The sequence below is a fragment of the Chaetura pelagica genome, unplaced genomic scaffold (genome assembly GCF_000747805.2).
Source record: "Chaetura pelagica isolate M959 unplaced genomic scaffold, ChaPel_1.0 scaffold314, whole genome shotgun sequence".
Lineage (NCBI taxonomy): Eukaryota > Metazoa > Chordata > Aves > Apodiformes > Apodidae > Chaetura > Chaetura pelagica.
In genome coordinates, this window is record NW_009953218.1 from 3,736,957 (window position 1) to 3,745,469 (window position 8,513).

The following is an 8,513-nucleotide window of genomic DNA, read 5'->3' on the forward strand; positions in this document are numbered from 1 at the left end:
CAGAAAAGATGCGTCTGGTTATTGGTGTTGGGGGGGGGGGGGGGGGGGGGTGATATTCAGAGGCACCCAGATAGGCTGACAAATGGGCTAGTACAAAACTAATTAAGTTCAACAAAGGCCAATGCAAAGTCCAACTCCATGAACCAGTACAGGCTGGGGGCTGGCTTTGCAGCAAATCGCCCAGGGTCCTGGTGGACAACAAAGTGGAACCAAGAGTCAGCAGTGAGGCCTTGCAACAATGGTGGCCAACTACATGCAGGGCTGAATTAACAAGTACATAGGTAGCACACCAAGGGAGTCCTTCCCTCTCTTTGGCTCTGGTGGGACTACCGCTGTAGTAGTAATATAACCAGATTTAGCCTCCCCAGTGAAAGAAAGATACTGACATGATGGAGCAAGTTCACTGGAAGACTACCAAGACAGCTGGGGGATGGAGAACAGATAAGGAAGTGCTGCGAGAACTGTACTTGTTCAGCATAAAGAATACAAGACTAAGGGACAGGCTTGTTAAAGTCCACAGCTTCCTAAAGGAAGGCTGTAGTGAACATGAAGCAGTTTGCAATTGTTGTTCACATGTATGCTTCATCCTGGATATATATGCAAATAGAGAATGAAGGCAGGAAACACCAAAAGCAGTAATACTCCTTTCAAATCACTTCATACTCTACAATTACCGCACAAGTTTCTCACTGTAGTTTTTCTTCCACAGAATCTTAGCAACAATAGTAAAATACTATTATAAATTCGAAATTGTATTTTGGTGGACCCTTTTCACTATCACTAAGCCTTCAATACAAAACAGCTATAGTTTTCCAATTTTTGAATCTGGAATATATGATTTAGGTGAATTGTTGAACAGCCTGAGTATTTATTTTTTTTTAAGTACAAAAATCAACATGTTTGCTTTCTATCACCTTTATTTAGAATATACAAGTAACTGCAAACAGATTATCAGTCTCTATTAATATACAAAGTAGTTTCTTCAGCTTTTCATGCTTTAATTCAGACAGAAGCAAATGCTCTCATTTAATCTACATCATGTTCTACATATGCTCAATGAAGGAACTAAATAGTATGCATTTCTGATTCCAACAACAGGCACAACACAGCTGAAGATCCCTGCTAGACTTGACTCTACTCAGGGATGGCGACATTCTCAGCTAGTAGGGCTCCAATGCTTTGAGAAAAAAATAAAAGCATTAACTGATCCTACTGTACACTTTCTCCATTTATTCAAGATTTATGATATTGTAGTTTTTGTTTTTTGTAAACTCACAACCTTGTTCATTTCCAGCCTTAGTGCAACTATACTAGTTGCCCTGCAACTATATTATTTGCCCTCATATTAAAAGTGCTCTTTCACTTGACAGGAGTGACTACTCCTCTGGTCCATAATCTTCTGAAATGGTCAGTTTGCTACATCAGCGGCAAATTCAGAACCCTGAATGTTAATCATCAGTAATGTCAAGAGAAGTGACACCTTTATCTAAATTGCTTCAGAGCTATTGCCTCTGGAGGCACCTCACTTGATGTGAATATGGAGGTAAAGATAATGAAATACAAATATTTAATTCCAGTTTTCATTTGACAATCAAAATATTACACCTCAGGTGAAAAAAAATCACATATAAATCAACAGAACAAATCAGAATAAATTACACAAACCAACTCATTACTGAACAGTACTGAAAGATACTGATATGTACTGAAAGTACATAAAGAAAAAAGCTAACCAAGACTTGATACAGAAGAAACAGCCAATTAGCAACAAAAATTTAAGTTATACTTCTCTTTCACAGTCAAACAGAATCAGGAAGGACCTTGCATTTTGTATTATATGATATATACATTATAGATACATACACGATATTGTTTATATATTATCTCAATATATGGTATTTCATATGTGTAGTATATGGATACTTTGAGAGAGCCCACATCTATCATTAAATGGATTTCTGAGTGATCCATCCAGTACAATGCAACCCAATACAAAACAAGCAAAACAGAGCACCTGAATTTTCATTACATACTTTTGCCACAACAATCATTATTAAAATGACAACTAAAAACTACAACACCGTGTTTCAGAGTTTTAGCAGATTTACACTTGAAGTTCAAACTCATTTTGCCTTCACCTTGCTGATCAGAGCAGATGGCACCAGGAAACTCCTGAGGCTTTGTCACAAATACTACATTCAGAGTCACCCAGTCAGCAATAGCAATGCCTGCTTGCATCTCAAAAGGAAACCATAATCAACAGTCTGGGCACTAGTTGAGAACTGGAGTCACCAAGACATTCCAACTCTCACTACAGGTTTTCTGCATAGTCTCAAGAAAGCCACAGGAGGCAGATGAGCATTCAATCAGATTAAGACACATAACTTCAAAAATTTAGACTCTCATTTCAATGGAGTTTTAGTCTCTGCAGAATGCTCCTTAAATCTTAAAGCCTCTCCTTCAGCTAATTCAGCTGACCTGCTAGCAGGGGCTCAGTACAGAAATCTAAGCTTAGACCTCTGTATCCAAGACAACTACATGCAGAGAGAAGACAATCCCATGCTCTTCTGAACCAGCTGCTGGAAACCAAAGAAGCAACACTAATGTCTCTCAAGTGGCAAAGACACCCAATATGTAGGTGACAGACTGAATCAATCCCCTGACTACAAGATCCTCTGAACAGTTACTCAGCTCTGTTGATATTACCTCCATAACGAACAGAGCCTGCATCATCAATGAAGGCAGCTTTGATGCTCAAAGTTGGGCACTTTAATCCTACATCGAAGTCAAACTTGAAAAGTTCACATATATACTGAGATACAAAAAATTTTATTCATGTTTTCATTCATGAAATTGCAAGGTATTACATGATAGAAAAATTTGGTCTATGTGCATTATGTGAATAATTTCTGAACGCATGACATTTCCTGTTAAAGACTAAAATTGTTACATTAAATGCAGGATTTATAATAAATCCCAAAGCATAGAACACATTTGAATAGATCCCCTAGAAACTCAACAGTACACTTAAAAAAATATAATTTGAAAAAATATTGCTGTACACTGATCAATACTGAATTAAAAACACTGCAAAATTAATGGATTCCAAACACAAAGCTAGCAGAAACAGCAACTGGTAAAGATCAGGAATTATAAAAGGAACTGTAGGAAATAATAGGGATTACCTGTTTCATGTTACCAGCTCAGCTACAGGCTGGCAACTAAAGAATGCTACAGAATAATCTCCAGTCACATGCACAAAACACACGCTGGACTGCAAGCTAATTACGACAATATGGATTTTACAGAGCATAGTTTCTACATTTCAACAGAACATTCAAATTACTAGTTAAGTGAATACACATTAAAGGAAACAAAACACTCTACAGTATTTGCATTGTTTTGAATTAATGCTGTGAAGACCTGAAAATTAACCAACCTGGAAAGTTCAGTGCAGGCTAAGTTCCCTGTAGGTTACAGTATTGGAATTATTTAATCCATTTTAATAGAATAATAAAGAGGAAGGCCCCAAAACTACATTTCTCCTACAGAAAATGGTCTACATACAAAGGTTTGTTCTCTGCCAGGTCTGTTTGGCTCATCTTTTTTACCGCAAGAATAGTATGAATGCAGAGCTCTCAGAAACCACTCAATGCCAGTGATAAACCAAGTGACTCAAACACCAAAATTACAAGGCATTTCAGCATGTTCTTTTCCTTCTTAGCCTTCTCTGATTTGTGTACTACACCACATACAACAGATTTTCTGAAATACTGTTACAGAACAAACAGCTAATATTCACACATAATTCTTTTTAAACTGTTCCTTGCAGTTGCATTAGGAATAACCACTTCAACATCCTCGTATACAGCTACCCAATGACATCAGAGAGGTCCCGCAAAAGGACAAGCTTCACAACTCATTTTTTTGCATCAGCCCTAAAATGTTTTCAGGGGCAGCATATCATTCTCCAAAATGAGAATGATTTAACCCAGGGATAAAACTGTCATGTATGTCACTCAGCGCAGACAAGAGTGGACTCCAAAGGAAGAAACATATGAATAAAACCTTTGTCCACAGAACACAACAGCCCCTCAGAAAGAGCAAATCCTATCTCTTGGCTCAGCTGGCCCACACCACTTCTACTGTAATTAAATAATTTTAAGTTTCCTGTATCCAAAACTCACTCAAATCTAGATTTTTTAACTTTTAACCAAAGAATTTTTAAGGCTGCTTGCCTGCAAATAGAGCTATTATAAAAGAAGGAAAATAAGATTGTAGATGTGTATTATATTATTTTTCCTACAACTATTATTTTTATATATGTATTTTTTTTACAATAGAGCTTTAAAAAAATATGTCTGTGTGCCAAAGAGGCATGGAGAGTTTATAGTCCTACAGAGAGTCTATCAAAAGCTGTATTTCAGGAGTCTCAAGAGAGTGCTCCAGCTGACCAAAATATTCAAAGCTAAAACCGTGTTGCTCTTCCAAGTTGAGGGATGTTGAACTAGTACTATTTCTTTCCCAGCCCTGCTATTCCAAACTACTGCAGCAGCAAACATCCTACAACATACCAATATCTGCAAGCTGTTACACAGCTGCTAAGCAGAGGGCAGACCCCAGCCCACCACATATCTAAGCTGGGCCAGGCTGATCCCGTCAGTACCTGCCCATTCCCACCAGCACAAGTGACCTGGATAAGAGGTGAGTTTTCTCCTCTGATATTTTCCAAGCTCATTTTGCTTTTACAGCTATTTAGAAGTCAGGAAAAAAACAACAACCTGAGTCAACATAGAGACTACAAGCCTTCTAGAAAGTTGAGACTGTTGGGAGTGGATCTGTGTAAACAACAAGGAGTTAGATACGACTGGAGTTCAGGCTGGGAAGAATTTTCAGGGTATACTTATTTTCCCTTTTAACTCCATTATTTCTGCTAATTATAAATATTTCCCCTTATATTTCTAACATGTTTTATGCAATGAAATTATCTAACCACATGAGATGCAACTTAGAGAACAGTATTTTCATTCAGTAATAAGGAACAGCAGGTAACCTATTTAACACAAACTATTTTTAATTTTGTGGTAAGACAGAATTCTTACTCCAGTTCACTAAAGAGAGCACCACGAGCTTCCCACACACCCACCACAAGATAACCAAACTCCAGTCACCAGCAGGCTAAAATATTTTATGAAGTGTGATGCATGTGCCAATTGACTCAGTCCAGAGTTAGAAGCATTACAACATTCTCTAGTACAGAGCAAAGCTTAGACCAGATTAAAAAAAAACCCAAAACCAAACCAACAGAATAATGTCCAATTAATATTGTTTTCTAGAAGAAATGCCAGATTACTTACAATAATATGAGCAGAACTAATGCCTGTACCACAGACTGCTTCATGCTCAATAATTTCAAGATCCAAAAGATACTATTTAACTTACACTTTGCCCTGAGAGCTTCTATCACATCTGTGGTCTATTTTTCTAACTGGGAAACAAAAAATACATGGCAAAAACAGGAATACATTTTTCAGCAATGTCATTATTTGTTGGCATATCACAGATGTAAACACCAAATCACTCCTTGGTCACAGCACAGAGCTTTCATGCTTAGTATACTTCTGTAGGCTGTGTTGATCTGAGGAAGTATCAAACGGGAAAATCACCTAGCAACAAACAGATGTGGGTCTGAATTCTAATAGTAATGGATATTCCCCACACCCTTAAGAAAAATAAGTCTAGCATGTTAGTTAATCCCCAGACATCATCAGCAACACAAATTCAAACCCACAGATTCTTGCCACAGCTCCCATTCTCAACACATTAAGCAGCACCACCTAGGAAAATTCTACTCAGGTAGTATTTGTCACATGGAGCAGAGATGAGGTGTGGATTGCTTTGGAGCCAACAATACATTCAGTTATTAGTTAAAAGCTCCTTCTAACGGAAAGGAAGTTTGCCACGTATTTGTGTCACAAATTTAACACTGGGAGAAACTCATCATTTCAATATTTCTTAACAGATTATCAGAAGCTCAGCAAAAACTTCAGAATCCTCTGTTGCAAGTGACTGAACTTAGAGCTACATGATTTCCACATAATTGTGACCTACTAAAAAAACTTTACAGACTCAGAAGTAACAGAAAAATAGGAGACAAAGTGCTTAATACAGTGCAGACTTCAAGTTCCATTTCCAACAAGGTCTTAAGACCTTGCTTCCAGCTCCTAACTGAGGATAAAGTGTAAATCCTACAGTCTGTGGGATTCCCACAGCTGCATCCAGACCTCCTTCCCAAGAAAAAATTCCAATAAAGCTTTTCATCTATGTCATCTAACTGACTGTTCAAATAATAATTTAATATTGTTTTGGTCTCTCTGTACCTAATAGATATGGCATTAGTTTGTAGTAACATAAACATTACAAGGATCTTTAAGAAGTGAAAATTACAACATTTAATTAAAAAAAAAACAGGCTCTGTTTTTCTGATCACACAACTTTCCAACTCCTTACAGTATTGATTTAAAAAGTATTCACTCAAATTTAAGCTACAAGTAGAACTGAGAACTACACCACTAGTTCTGTCAGCAGCAAACCTACCAGCTAAATTTGTTTTGCAGAATTTAAACAGAGAGCAGACGAAACATTTTAGAAATGGCTGACGATAACAAATAGCTGTGAGCAAAATTTTAGATTACGTCAGAGATCGAAAAGATTATTAGAAGTAGTTTACCTTCGTAAAATTCCTATCAAATCTAATAACTACAATACAGCTTATAACTAATAATTTTGGAATAGGAGTTTTTCAAGAGCTTTATCACAGTATGATAAGTTTATTAGGTGACATGGAAGCATACACATCAGCTGCAAGATAAACTTGTAAATTACATTGCGTGTGGTAGTGACGAGGATAGCCAAGTTACATTGCAAGCAAAAAAACTGAGATTACAAGTAGCAGGAATTTGTTTTTAAAAGCCTGTGTTTCAAAAAGCTGGTACTGTTCCAAGTAAGAAGAACATGCCATTCCTCTGATCTCTCTAGCCCAATCAAATCATGATCAGAAGCAATGCATGCAATTAGAATGCCTGTTTAGTCATTGAAACTTGACAGAAAAAGACCCATTTCCTTTAAAACTAGAACAAAACATAAAAAATGACTTCCAGAAGTGAGGAAGTAAGATCGTTTCCTGCGACTTTATTATACATCCTACTGTAGAACTGCTCTCAGCTCGTATCTCTGTAAGGGCTCACAACTCATAGTAGGAAAAGTCTCAACTCTTCATAAACACCTTTCAATACTGTTCCATAAATGTACCTAAACTCCCGACAATTGTGAAAATCTGTTAAGTGTTCTAAATGAAGGTATGCAAATTGCTGTCAAGATGTAAAAGGAAACAACACAAAAGTTGTACTTCCACAAGAATACAATAAACATGCTGACCAAGTACCAAGAACTGCAGGAGCTACTCTAATCTTCAGCATGGCAAACACAACGAAGCACTGTTAAAAACACTAGCATAAGAATTACAATACGCACCTACTTTGTTGATCTTGAAATAAGTAACCATTAACACAGTGGGGAAACCTGTTCAGACAACAACTTACTGAGAGTCACACCAGTAATACACAGGAAAAATGGGAAGCTTCACCCCACCTCCCTCCAAAACACACACACGAATTTCCTTCCCACTGACAGCAACTTCTTCTTATTTACATGGGACCACACATAATTTCTCAGAACTGATCACAACTTTCTCTAGTTTTTCCGTGACCGCACACAATTTCTCAAACACACTTGACGCTCCTCTGCAAAACTACAGTCACCTAACGTGCTCTGTCACAGCATGAGGCTTCATGCCTTTCAAAACAAGCCCAGTCATTAGCTCCAATTCGTCTGCTAAGCGTGCAGTACTTCATACAACATTAAAGATGCTATCACTTAATTGGGACTAAAATCACATTACACGCGTAATTCCTCTCTTCCAAACTGAGAGTCTTTACCATACTTTCCCAGGTACCCTTCTGGTTCTACACCTTAACCAGTTAATATATTAGTATCTTCCCTCCCAGTATTGCACAGAAAAAATATTTTTAAGTGGCAAGCTACTGATAGGGAAAAAGTTAAGCTGACTGTGTAAACACAATGTAGAAACACACGGTTAAAATGTATTTTCCCTTCAGTTACAGCAGTCTGGCTCATCGAGATTACTGAAGTCACAAACTGCACGCTGAGTAAACTGAGGTTTGAAAAATAAATCATGCAAACCTACTAGCACAGATTTACTAAAGGATGTATTTATTTTTTTTTATAAAGGGAGGAAAAAAAAGTGAGCTACGATGCTGTGTCTCCTGAGCCTCTCCGGTGTGGCCATACCCTTGGGAAGTCTCACCGACCCACAAGGACGGGTGTGTCCGCGACCACCAGCACCCAGGCAGTCAGCAGGAGCCCCAGGACCCACCGGGACCGGCGGGGCGGCCTCACCCGTGAGGTCACCTCTCCTCTGCCCCCGACCAGCC